This window comes from Mixophyes fleayi, chromosome 2 (assembly GCF_038048845.1).
Source record: "Mixophyes fleayi isolate aMixFle1 chromosome 2, aMixFle1.hap1, whole genome shotgun sequence".
NCBI lineage: Eukaryota > Metazoa > Chordata > Amphibia > Anura > Limnodynastidae > Mixophyes > Mixophyes fleayi.
This window is the reverse complement of record NC_134403.1, coordinates 292,513,546-292,526,614: the sequence shown is the minus strand read 5'-3', so window position 1 is coordinate 292,526,614 and position 13,069 is coordinate 292,513,546. Positions and strand designations below refer to the sequence as shown.

The following is a 13,069-nucleotide window of genomic DNA, read 5'->3' as shown; positions in this document are numbered from 1 at the left end:
TTTGTACGCAAGTTTCAGTTTGGGTTTGTATCTTTGCTAGAGGAAGTCTGTTTGCTGATAGCAGGAAATGTTAAGTCTTTATTTGAAGTGACAAAAACCTGTGTAGTCTGTATGCCAAGCAGGGGGCTGCTGCCTGGCTGTCTGGCGTTACTGGATCTCAGATAATGCAAGTATCAAGTTTTAGCACACAACAAAGAAGTGTAAATATTGTTAGCTTTGCATTGCATGTAAATCCATGTTTGGGTAAACAGATTGCATCCCGATTCTAAAAATAGCCTGTGTCCAAATCAGTATAAAAAGCACTGTCTTGTATTGAAAATTGTTCTTCTTGCTTCATCTGACCTGCTCCTGGTACCTTCAACCAGTGTGATCAAATAAACATCACTTGCTTCAAAGACCTGCATGCAAACTTCTATTCCTGTGGCCTACAGATAAGACCCAAAATCTAATCCGTTCCCGGCTGTTACTGAGGTTTGGACCACCAGACATGAACAAAGCTGCCTTCCTAGCCACATTCTCTTCAGCATGGATTGGGTGTGTGTGTGGATAGATTTCATGGAGGCATTTCAGGACTAAGCACAGCCTAATAAGAAATGACAGTTTTCTTACACAGCCAAGCTAAGAATTCAGAGTAGACTCACGGCCCAAATGCATATTTTTTGGGGCCTTCAAAAAAGAAAAAAAAAAAAACCCACACGCACGCACACACACCATTTCTCCGACACGGCGGCACCAGTTGCCCTCCTACCTTTGCAAAGGTCGGGCTTGAGGTTATGCCCAGCATTCAGTGCGGAGAGGAGTGCACAAAGAAGAGCCACAAGATAAAAACAGGGGAAAAGAAAAAAAGGCAATAGAAAGGTAAGTGAAGGCGAGCAAAAGCAGGATGGAGGGCACAGTCAAGCATCAGGAAGAAAAAAAAATTAAAACTTTTTTGTTTTAACTTAACAAACCTTACAAAATTGCATGAGCCTCTTTTCCTTGCGTGCCACACAATCTAAGACCTTGATTATTTGGCCCAAATGGGGTTTTGCATTTGGCATGCCTGATTTAGAGGCCGTATAGATTTTGCCCCATATCTCTTCTACAAGGGATACTCCTATATCAGATTCCAAGGGGAAAGAGTAGAGTAGTAAGGAAATAAAGCTTCCTCAACTGAGGTGCGTTCACAATTTGGGCAAGCTGCCTTGTTGTGCTGTGACTGGATCACTCATAAATAACTTATGGTTTACATTTATTTAAAGGAAATAAAGCAGGGCACTTATTTATATAATTGCCAATGCACTTACTTTTGATACTGTGTATATTTTGATATAGGAAATCGTTATTTCTGAGACCAGGGTAGAAAATTTGTTATTTCTGTTTTAACCTTGCTAAAGGAAATGCCTTATTTCTGATGTATATATCAGATACCATGAGCCCTTGTTTAGAAAGTCTGTGTATCGTGATGTGGGGAAATTACTTGTTTGGGGTGTGTACCTTTCTTTGGGAATGTGTATTCTGCGTCTATCTGAAGAAAGTATTCATGTGAATTAGACCTTTTGACTTGCTGTGATATTCTGCATCTTGTTTTTAGACACAGGAAATCTAGCAAGGTTTTAAGAATTTCATAGAGAAGTGTAAATATTGTTGGCTTTGCAATGCATGTAAATACACGTTTGTGTAAACACATTGCATCCTGATTCTAAAAATCAGCCTGTGTCCAAATCAGTATAAAAAGCACTGTCTTGTACATTGAAATGTATCATTCTGATGTTCCATCTGACCTGACCACCGATACCTTTAATCAGTGGAACTGACCTCGTCAGGACACCTGAGCAATAAACATCACTGCTTCAAGACCCTGCTTGACAACTTCTTCAATATTGCTGTAATCCTGTGACCTACAGACTAGACCCTAAATCTAATCCGTCCTCCAGCTGTTTGAGGTTGGACCAATCTCTCCAGTACCACCGCTCTGCCGCTACCCAGCAGCTGTAGCCAGTGCGATAGGCCAGAGGGATCCATCCACAGCACCCTGACCCATCGTAAGCGGTCCAGGGTACCAGCACGGAAGTACACTAGCAGCAACAGTTACTTCGAAGAAATGTGCTTCTGGGCGCCATAAAAGAACCCAGTGGTGGCAACATGCTCCTCTTACAGCGGCAGGAGGGGCGTATTCGGAATAACAAAACTGGACGGTGGCAAAGTAAGCCCAGCTGGTTCCCAGCAACAACAGACAACAGACAGGGTGGACGGAGACAAATTTGGAAGTGAATTTGGAAGCATGGTCATTGGCAGGTGCACATAGATAATTAAGGTCGCCATCAATGAGGAGCAGTTTGTGATTGGTACTCTTTGTTGCCGTGCGGCAATTTATATCAGTACTGATGCAGTAGCCATGGTGGAGGAAATGTGTTTAAGAAAGAAAATCCTAAATTAAGTTGTCTTTTCATCTCAGAAGTGACCAACAGCTGCTTTGCCCTGAATGCCCGACAGTATGTCGTTACCTGTTCGCATGTCTTGTTAGAGAGACAGGAAACCTCCTAACAGTGTAGACAGCAAATCTGAGGAAATCAAGCTGATGTGGAAGATAAATTGTGTCAGATGCAAGATTAGATTATATCTTAATGATAAATAATTTAATGTGATATTAAAAGTTTCAATGCTTGGTCCTATAAGAGGGCTGGGCTACCCCCAACAACATGTACAAAAAGGAGGACTGTTTGACCATGTAAAGTATCATGACATCTGTACACTTCTGGATGATCAGCAGTACCACAAACTGGTGTGTAAAAGTCCTTGTCAGGACTCTTGAGCAATAAATCATCACTGCTTGAATATTCTGCCTGACACCCATTTCCTGCGGTATCCTGTGACCATCAGATAAAAGCTCACACTCGAATCCATTCCCCAGCTGTCCTGTTTTGAACCCGCTGTCTGCATCAACGCTCTGCCCGCTACCTAGCAGCCCTAATCCATAGTAAGTGGTCAGGAAGTACCAGCCATCCCACAGCAAAGAGGCATTACAGCAGCTATCCCAGGTACCAGTCTTTCTGGATGCTGCAAAGGAGTCTAGAAGAAGCAGCGAAATTCTCCTAAAACTATTGCGCAGTTGGCCTTCTAAGTCAGCGAATGTCTGGTGGCAAGGTGACACCAGTAAATGGGCAGTAACAGTCGGTTATAGTCAATGAGAAGGAAACCCAGATAAACTGTGCAGGAAGAACATCCCTCCTTCCCTCTTCCCCCTACAGACCAGATAACTAAGTAAGCCCATCCAGTCACACCACTAAGTTACCTTACCCGTTGATACTTGGCCAAAGGTCCATCCTTGAAGGACAAGCTTCATCAATGCTATGCCAGATAAAGAGATGGGGGAAAGAGGTCAAGCCATTGTGGAGGTATCATTGGTTGTCCAGACTAGAGACTGGATAACTGCAATGGCTGGTGACTGTGCAGAGGAACCTACCTTGCCACCGGGTGAGGGTATAGCCTGGTCTGATTATCCAGAACTGTTGCATTTGTCGAACTTTGCACATGACCTAAGAAATTACGTGAATTTACAACATGTTTTTAAATTGGCTAGTAAAGTTAGTGATCTAGTGAGACCTGTCAACTCAGCAGGTCGTTTGCCACCATATGTCTGCTGTGTCAAATTGCTGCTGTGAACGGAAAATGTACCCATCACGCGCCGGGTGTTCAGGCAGCGCACCTGACACCCGGCAAAACTCACCTCTCATCGGCGCTCCGCTCCCCGCTGGGCGCTGCCATCTTGGATTCGCAGACCCGGCGACGACTCCAATTCTCATGCTCCCTGCTGATTGGTCCTTCTCACTGGCGGCAAGTTTAAAAGGCACCTCCTCTATCTTCAGTGCCTGTTCTTTGTGTTACCTCCTGGTGATTGAAGTGGCTTCCTGTTACTTTCCAGTTATCTACCTCCTTTCTGGACTGCAGAGCTGATGCTCATCTTCGGACATCTTCATTACGTTTGTCTTCAGAGCTGACGCTCATCCTCCTGAACTTTTACCACATAGTGGTCTGCAGAGCTGACGCTCACTCTACGGAACTCTCCGCCACATAGTGGCCTGCAGAGCTGACGCTCATCTTCGGACATCTTTACTACATTTTGTCTTTAGAGCCGACGCTCATTCTCCTGAACTTTACACCACACAGTGGTTTACAGAGTTACACCGATCTGCATTATCTTCATTACCATTAGTGTATCGATCATCCTTCCTACGGTACTCCTGCCTGTAGTCTTCCCAGGGACTTCCGTACAGTACTCTAGTAGGGACCGCGACCTGCGAGGTGATGCCGCTAAGCCCATACCGCTTGCGGCGGTTGCTGGTGAACACCGTCTCCTCGTTAGACTCCGCGCCCTGTTGGAGTAGTGCCAAAAACTGTTCGAATCTCCTGGTTTCGCTACATCTACCGAGTCTCCTCGTAAGAACCGTGACAGTAAGAACAGGCCAAAAAACATTGTCATTAATACGTCGGAATCTATCGTGGAACCATCTGCTAAGGACATGCTTCAGCACTTGCTCAACCGTGTAGAGCAACAAGATGTGATCCAATGACAGCTATTACAGGGCTTCCAAAGTCTGGCGGCCCGCTTTGACTCACTGCAAGCAACTCCACCGGTTCAAGCGGCTAGTCCGCCGACACCTGCTTCCAATTCATCTCTTCGGATTCCAACTCCTTCTAAATTCGATTGATATCCTGCAACCTGCCGGGGTTTCTTGAACCAGTGTTCTATACAATTTGAACTCCAACCACAGAATTTCCCAACCCAGCGCTCTAAGGTGGCATACCTAATATCCTTACTTTCTGGTCAAGCCTTAGCCTGGGCCTCACCTCTCTGGGAACTTGATGACCCAATCCTGGCCGACAGTGCTGCCTTCATTGCCGCTTTTCGCTGAATTTTTGACGAACCAGGAAGGGTGACCTCAGCAGCGTCTAGCATTCTCCGCCTGCGCCAAGGTTCCCACTCTGTGGCTCAGTATGTTATTCGGTTTTAAACGTTGTCATCAGAATTACGCTGGAACAACGAAGCCTTGGTAGCAACGTTCTGGCAGGGTCTGTCTGACAAGATCAAGGACGCTTTAGCTTCTCAAGAACTCCCCACTACGTTAGATGCCATGATCTCGCTATGCAATCGCTTGGATCTACATTTCCGCGAACGATCTTCAGAGAAGGACTCCTCCCGGCGCAGCACCACCAGACTCGCGCCTCGCTTCACCCACCCGGTGACAATGGAGGAACCCATGCAAATTGGGCGCTCTCGATTAACTCCAGAAGAACGTGACAGAAGACTAAGGAATAAGTTGTGCCTTTACTGTGCGGACCCGGATCATCTATTGAATGTCTGTCCCAAGAGGTCGGGAAATGCCAGACCCCAACCTGCTCCGGAGAGGTCAGATTAGGGCTTTCTAAAACCTCTCCCTCATTTGGAATTTCTAATGTCTGCTCCTTTCCTATTACCCTTCACGGTCCGCGTAGTCCCGTTTACACTTCTGCTGTTGGACTCTGGAGCAGCCGGAAATTTTATCTCTTTTTCTTTAATTTCGCAGGTTTCTATACCAACTGTACCGCTGGAAATTCCTGTCTCTATTACGGCCATCGGCGGCTCCCGTATAGCCAATGGTACAGTGAAAACCCGGACTGAACCCATCATCCTCTAAGTAGGAGCCTTACATCGTGAAGTGATTACCTTCCACGTGCTACCAGCTACCACTACCCCCGTCATCCTAGGTCTACCATGGCTCCAGCAGCACTCCTCAACTTGACTGGTCTACCTCGCAGATTCTGTCCTGGGGTCCTACTTGTCTCCTGAAATGTTTGACGCGAGTCCAACCCCTTGGCTCCATTTCCACTTGCTCCAATACCAAGGTCACCGTTCTGCCCAAACAGTATCACTCCTTTTTAGACGTATTTGACAAAGTCCGCTCGGAGCATCTGCCACCCCATCGCTCATGGGACTGTCCTATCGAACTGCAGCCGGGTAAAATACCTCCTCGGGGCCGAGTGTACCCCCTCTCCATACCAGAGACCTCTTCCATGTCTGAATATGTTAAAGAGAACCTATCCCGAGGCTTTATCAGACCCTCCTCATCACCTGCGGGAGTGGGGTTTTTCTTTGTTAAAAAAAAAAAAAAAAAAAAGGATGGATCGTTAAGACCTTGCATCGATTACCGTGGTTTAAACTCAATTACGGTTAAAAACCGATACCCCATTCCGCTTATCACCAAACTGTTTGATCGGATCAAAGGAGCGAGGATCTTCACCAAACTCGATCTACGGGGCGCATATAATCTCATCAGGATCAGAGCAGGAGACGAATGGAAGACTGCTTTTAATACCCGCGATGGGCATTACGAATATCTGGTAATGCCCTTTGGTCTGTGCAACGCCCCCGCCGTCTTTCAGAGTTTTATCAATGAGATATTTAGAGATTTACTATATCTCTGTGTCGTGGTATATCTAGATGATATCTTGGTGTTCTCTCCTGACATCACTTCGCACCGTAGGCATGTGAAGGAGTTTCTTTCCAGATTACGACACCATCGACTCTTTTGCAAACTGGAGAAGTGTGTCTTCGAGCTCCCTCAGATGCCATTCCTGGGATACATCGTATCTGGATCCGGGCTACAAATGGACCCAGACAAAGTCAAAGCAATTTTAGAATGGCCTCTTCCCCTTGGGCTGAAACCTATTCAGCGATTCCTCGGATTCGCCAACTACTATAGGCGCTTTATCCAGGGCTACTCTACCATCGTGGCACCTATTGTGGCTCTAACTCGAAAAAGTTCCAACCCTAAATCGTGGTCTTCAGCTCCTCTCGAGGCCTTTGACTTCTTGAAACAAGCTTTTGTCTCTGCACCTATTAAACAACCGGACGTCTCCCCTCCGTTCTTTCTAGAGATTGACGCCTCCAATGTGGGCATCGGGGCAGTTCTCTCACAGAAATCTCCTCTGGCCCAATTCCATCCGTGTGTTTTTTTTTCTAGAAAATTCCTCCCGGCTGAGAAAAATTACACCATAGGAGATAAAGAGTTATTGGCAATCAAAGCGGCACTAGCTGACTGGCGATATCTTCTCGAGGGAGCCCTGCATCCAGTGACTATCTTCACAGACCACAAAAACTTACTCTACCTTCAAACCGCTCAGTGCTTGAATCCCAGACAAGCACGCTGGTCATTATTCTTTTCTCGCTTCGAACTTCGCATTACTTTCAAACCTGGCATTAAGAATAAAAGAGCCGATGCCCTTTCTCGTGCATTTTCCACTCATGAAGGCACAGAGGAGGATTCTGTTCACCCCATTTTAGACCCTAAATGCCTAGTCTTTGCAACTCAGCTCAAATCCGCTAAACCTCCACCTGGGAAAAGTTTTGTCTCTCCTAGTCTTCGCCACAAGCTGCTGAAACATTATCACTCCACCGTCTTCGCAAAACCATTGAATTAATCTCCAGGAACTATTGGTGGCCCAGTCTTCATACGGACGTTAAGGACTTTGTCTCCTCCTGTAACGTTTGTTCTCAGAACAAATCCACACATCAGTCTCCTGCGGGCTTATTACTTCCATTACCCATACCTCGTGAACCATGGACCTATATAAGCATGGATTTTATTACAGATCTCCCACCTAGTAAAAATTGTACTGTTATATGGGTGGTAGTGGATCGATTTTCTAAAATGGCCCATTTCACGGCACTTCCGGGTCTTCCGTTCTCTCCAGTCCTGGCGGTCCACTTTGTTAAGGAGATATTTCGCCTACATGGTTGTCCGCTCAACATAGTTTCTGATCGAGGTGTCCAATTCGTTTCAAAGTTTTGGAGAGCTCTCTGCAAATTATTGGGTATCAAACTGATTTTATCATCTGGATATCATCCTCAATCCAATGGACAGACCGAAAGGGTGAACCAGGATCTGGAGACTTACCTCAGGATGTTCTCTTCTGCCAACCAGAACAACTGGGTTGATCTTCTACTATGGGCGGAGTTTGCCCACAATAATGCCTTCCACGTGTCCTCTTCTAAATCTCCTTTCTTAGTGGTCTATGGACATCATCCGTCCCTTCCTGAATTTGTGTCGCTCCCACCCACTTAGGTGCCTGCAGCAAATTCTCTATATAACAAATTCCTCACCATTTGGAGACAAGTAAGGTTTTGCCTTAAGAAAACTTCTACACGCTACAAACTGGCCGCGGATAAAAAACGACGATTTGTTCCCATCTTCAAGGTTGGTGATAGAGTGTGGCTCTCCACCAAGAATATACGCCTCAGAGTTCCCTGCATGAAATTGGCTCCGCGATTTATTGGCCCATACAGCATCTCTGAAGTTATTAACCCAGTCTGCTTTAAATTACGATTACCAGCATCACTTCGTATTGTTAACTCTTTCCATGTGTCTTTATTAAAACCTCTGAAGATTAATCGATTTACTTCGGTAGCTCCTTCCACCACTCCTGGAGTCCATCAAGAGGAGGCGTTCGAACTCAAACAAATCTTGGACTCGAAAAATTGTAAAGGCGGCGTGAAATACCTCGTTGATTGGAAGGGCTTCGGCCCCGAAGAGCGCTCTTGGGTTCGTGCCTCCGACATCCACGCTCCCTACCTGCTGGATAAATTCCACAAGAAGTTTCCTCTGAAACCTTGCAGTAGACGTGCAGTGCCCGTCTTTAAAGGGGGGGGGGGGGTACTATCACGCGCCGGGTGTTCAGGCAGCGCACCTGACACCCGGCAAAACTCACCTCTCATCGGCGCTCCGCTCCCCACTGGGCGCCGCCATCTTGGATTCGGGTCTGCGCATGCGCAGACCCGGCGATGACTCCAATTCTCATGCTCCCTGCTGATTGGTCCTTCTCACTGGCGGCAAGTTTAAAAGGCACCTCCTCTATCTTCAGTGCCTGTTCTTTGTGTTACCTCCTGGTGATTGAAGTGGCTTCCTGTTACTTTCCAGTTATCTACCTCCTTTCTGGACTGCAGAGCTGACGCTCATCTTCGGACATCTTCATTACGTTTGTCTTCAGAGCTGACGTGTGAGCAGAGGAAGCAGTCTCCAACTCTGGTTGTAAAAAATCCTATCTGCAGAAGTTGACGTGTTTTCTACATGCTATAACATCTTTATACCCAGGGTAAGCACATACCCTGAAGGGACTGCATCCTGCTCTTGAAGATTGCTGATTTTCATGTTTTTGTGTGTTTTAGATATATAAAAACATATCTTTATTACCAGATATATCTATTTCTATAAAAAGTATGTCTCATATACACACATTGTTCTATGAGGGGAGTGTTATGTAATATGCCCCTTGCTGGTTTTGGTATAAGACTCCAACATATAATTTTGGTTGTAGTAGATTACAAGAGTTGTAACCAACACAGACTGCCATATATATTCAGGTGCATTGTGACTACTGTGCAAGACTCATCTTGCGCACATACACACAGGGATCATTTATTCGCCTGAATGGATTTTTTTTTTATCTTGTGCAATTCATTGTTTTCAGTGGAAGGAATCTTAAATCTATTTCACCTACTGGTGATATTTTTTTCAGTGGGAGAAATATCCTTTTTTTTTTATCTCATGTCGGTTTTGGTTTATTTATTTTAATATATATATATATATCACACTGTTTTGTATTTTTTGCATGTACACACCAGAAGAATAAAATAATAAACTCACTTCACAAGAAGAGAAGAATTTTACTTTAAAGACATTATTATTATTGCCTGTTTATTTGTTAATGTGCAGTTAGAGTCTAAACTGCTGTCAGTAGTCTTCATCTTTAAAAAGCAGCAGGAACATTCTCAACTTGTTATATGTCTACACTAAGCTGAATAGGGTCAATAATAATGGTTGTAAAATAAAATTAATTGATTGATAAGGCTTGGAGCATTGGTTCATTATAAACAGTTATATTTACTTATAAATGCATCCAGAATATAAGATTTTCTCCAGCAAGTGTTTTTAATAAATGTAAAATTCTAAAATGTACAATTTTAAACTGGCTGTTACGTTCATTGTAGCGAGACCGAATTATTCAGAAAGCATATTTAAGTTCATGTAATAGCCATTCAAATCATGAAAAACAGATGGCGTTTAAGAAGAAATGTAAAATGCATCACAATAAGACATAAGTATAGCAAATATTACTTTCCAATTAATGTAAAATATAGCTGTTACATGCATGGGCAACATTCAGACCTATTTTCTGGGTGCTGATTTTTCTTCAAATACAAACTACAGTTTACATTAAGAGTCACTAGAAATAGGGGTTAAAATAAGACTAAATAGTGTACCCATTAACAGCAATACAGTAGAGTCAGCTATTTTGAGGGCTGAACCAGTATAAAGCCCATAATTTCCGTTGGAACTAGTGATATTAGAGAAGTGAGGCACAAAGGCTCATGTGATCACCAAATGGTGGCCTCCACTGCACATGGGTGACAAGTAAACTATAAAGCACATTGGACAGCACAGTGGTTAGCATTCATGCGTCACAGCGCTGGAATTATCTATGCGGCGTTTGTAAGCATCATCCCTGTGTTTGCGTGCGTTTTCCTCCAGCTGCTCTCGTTTCCTCCTACACGTCAAGAAACATACTGGTGGGTTAATTGGCCTTTGACAAATTTATCCTGTGCACGCGCATGTGTTAGGGAATTTAGATTATAAAACTTCAATGGGGCATGGACTGACGTGAATGGTAAAGTATGGACTGTACAGGGCTGTGGAAATAGCTGTACTATATCAACAAATAATTCAAATAATGTTGTAGATCAATTTGAGCTCATGAAGTACAATAACAATTTCATAGTGTGACTGGATCACTGATAAATAACTTATGGTATAAATTTATTTAAAGGATATAACGCAGGGCGCTTATTTATATAATTGCCAATGCACTTATTTTTGATATTGTGTATATTTTGATATAGGAAATCCTAATACATTACAATTATCTTGATTCAGCTATGAGCGTCCAGGACTCCTGACCCAACAGCTGACTGTTGGAGGATGCGTCTCATTCACCAGCACTTTGCGTGGCCCCTGCAGCGGTGAGTTTTCGCATCTTAACGTAGATACAGAAATACATGGACAGGACCACATAATAGAAAACATTCTTGGTTACAGGATTCACTAAAGACATGCATTTTTGGACACATGGGGTGTATTTGAATGGCCGGCAAGGAACCAAAATGTTGCTCCGGCACAGTCCGTCGGGACACATTGAGTTGGAGGTTTTACTAAAATCTCAGCTAATTTTTCCCTCGCATCCCTTTGAGATGCAAGGGAAAATGACCAGAGATTTCTGTACCGTATTGGCCAGAAATGGGTGCAATCAGACAACGAGGGGATGTCTGGCAGCCAATTGAATATCCCCCATAATTTCTATTTAATTGAAAGTAATACATGGAAATTTTATACATGGAATTAGTTCTATAGTTTGGCTCTCGCCAACAGGGAGCTGCTATCATGATCCCCAAGTGGGAAGTACCATGCTGTATAGGATATGCTGAATGCAAAGAAATTCTAAAACGTAAATTACTTGCAGATTTATTTTGAAAAACTGTTATACGTAAAAATGGGCAAAGGCAGTTAAATCCCTGATATTGTTTTTAAATTATTAACTTCAGTTGTGCAATACCCAAATGACAATGAGGAATAGTGCAAAGTAACTTTGGTTGTGTACTGCAACGCAGGAGATACATAAGAGTGCAATTATTGTTAATGTTAAGCACAAAAGAAAGCTTCAGAAAGTTTTCAAATATTGGTGGTTAGTTCACACATCGGGGTTCAGGCCACCCTAGGCCAACACAATTGTAGCAGCCCCTCCCTAACAGAAAGGGCTAAGAAAAAAAAAAGGAGAAAAGATGAATGTGACAGGATGGACCCACCTATGCCACCATCTCTATTGCTGCTGGGAACCGGCTGGGCTTACTTTGCCACCGTTTCCTCTTGTTATCCCAAATACGCCCTCTTATTAAAGATGTTTCCAAGCAGGTCTTTGAAGCAAGAGGTTTATTTGCTCTCCCAGGGATCAGGTGTTCTTCTGATATCAACTGACATTACATACTCACACAGCTCATCTTTTATACAGTTCAGAAATTGTCTATTTTTAGAATCAGGATGTACCCTGCTTCCCAAAATATAGATTTATATGCATTTCAAGGCTAACATAATTTACACTTCTCTATGAAATTCACTCTGGGCAAGAGGCCACACAGTAACAGCCCCCTGCTGGGCCTTTGGCCAGAGCAGGCATGACACTATCACAAAACTTCGTTAGCACTTCCTGCTATCAGACTCCCTTGCACATACGCATAATTGGAGGATTCCACTAGCAACCTTACAAATCCTAAACAATGACACTTCCATACTAAATACATCCCAATACACACAAGACATCCATCCACAAAGGCCTATTGTATCAGATATATATACACATCAGAAATAAGGCATATCCTTTAGTAAGGTGAAAACAGGAAAAACCAGTTTCTACCCTGGTCTCAGAAATAACAATTTCCTATCTCTGAATATATACAATATTAAAAATAAGTGCATTGGCAATTTATATAAATCATCACCCTGCGCTATTTCCCATAAATAAATTGATATCATAAGTTATTTATGAGTGATCCAGTCACAATAAACTAGTCCTTAATTTATTGTAGCTCCACTTGGATTTTTAAACAGGTCATGCCAATCTTTCTCACTAATTTCATTTGAGTAAAATCTGGACTTTATAGGGGAACAGAGGAATGAAAAGAGTACTACTGAGGGTGTAGGTGGAGGGGGACCTGCCCGAGAAGGACTGTCTTCAGCTTTTAACATGGGAATAAGACAAGATTAAAACCTTACTGCATTTTTCATTCAGGGTTTTTTAAAATAAAATTTCAGTTTATACCTCTCACTGCCAATCTTTTCTTACACAGTGACAGTTGAGGTTTGATTTCTTTGATTTTTTTTTTCCCCACCTACTACATGAGAGGGAATAAAATGAAATGTTTTTTGTTCAGTCAGGATCCGCTTATCTAATCTGTCTAGAGATCTAAAAGCTATCTACAGATTTTAGTTGTGCACCATGGTGG

General features: G+C 43.4%; 1 protein-coding gene across 10 annotated transcripts in view; it reads right to left on the bottom strand.

Annotated features, from left to right (window-relative positions):
- The window catches only part of CASK (calcium/calmodulin dependent serine protein kinase), a 247,868-nt gene that overhangs the window by 219,041 nt on the left and 15,758 nt on the right, over positions 1 to 13,069 (bottom strand). The gene's annotated exons all lie outside the window — the stretch shown is intronic.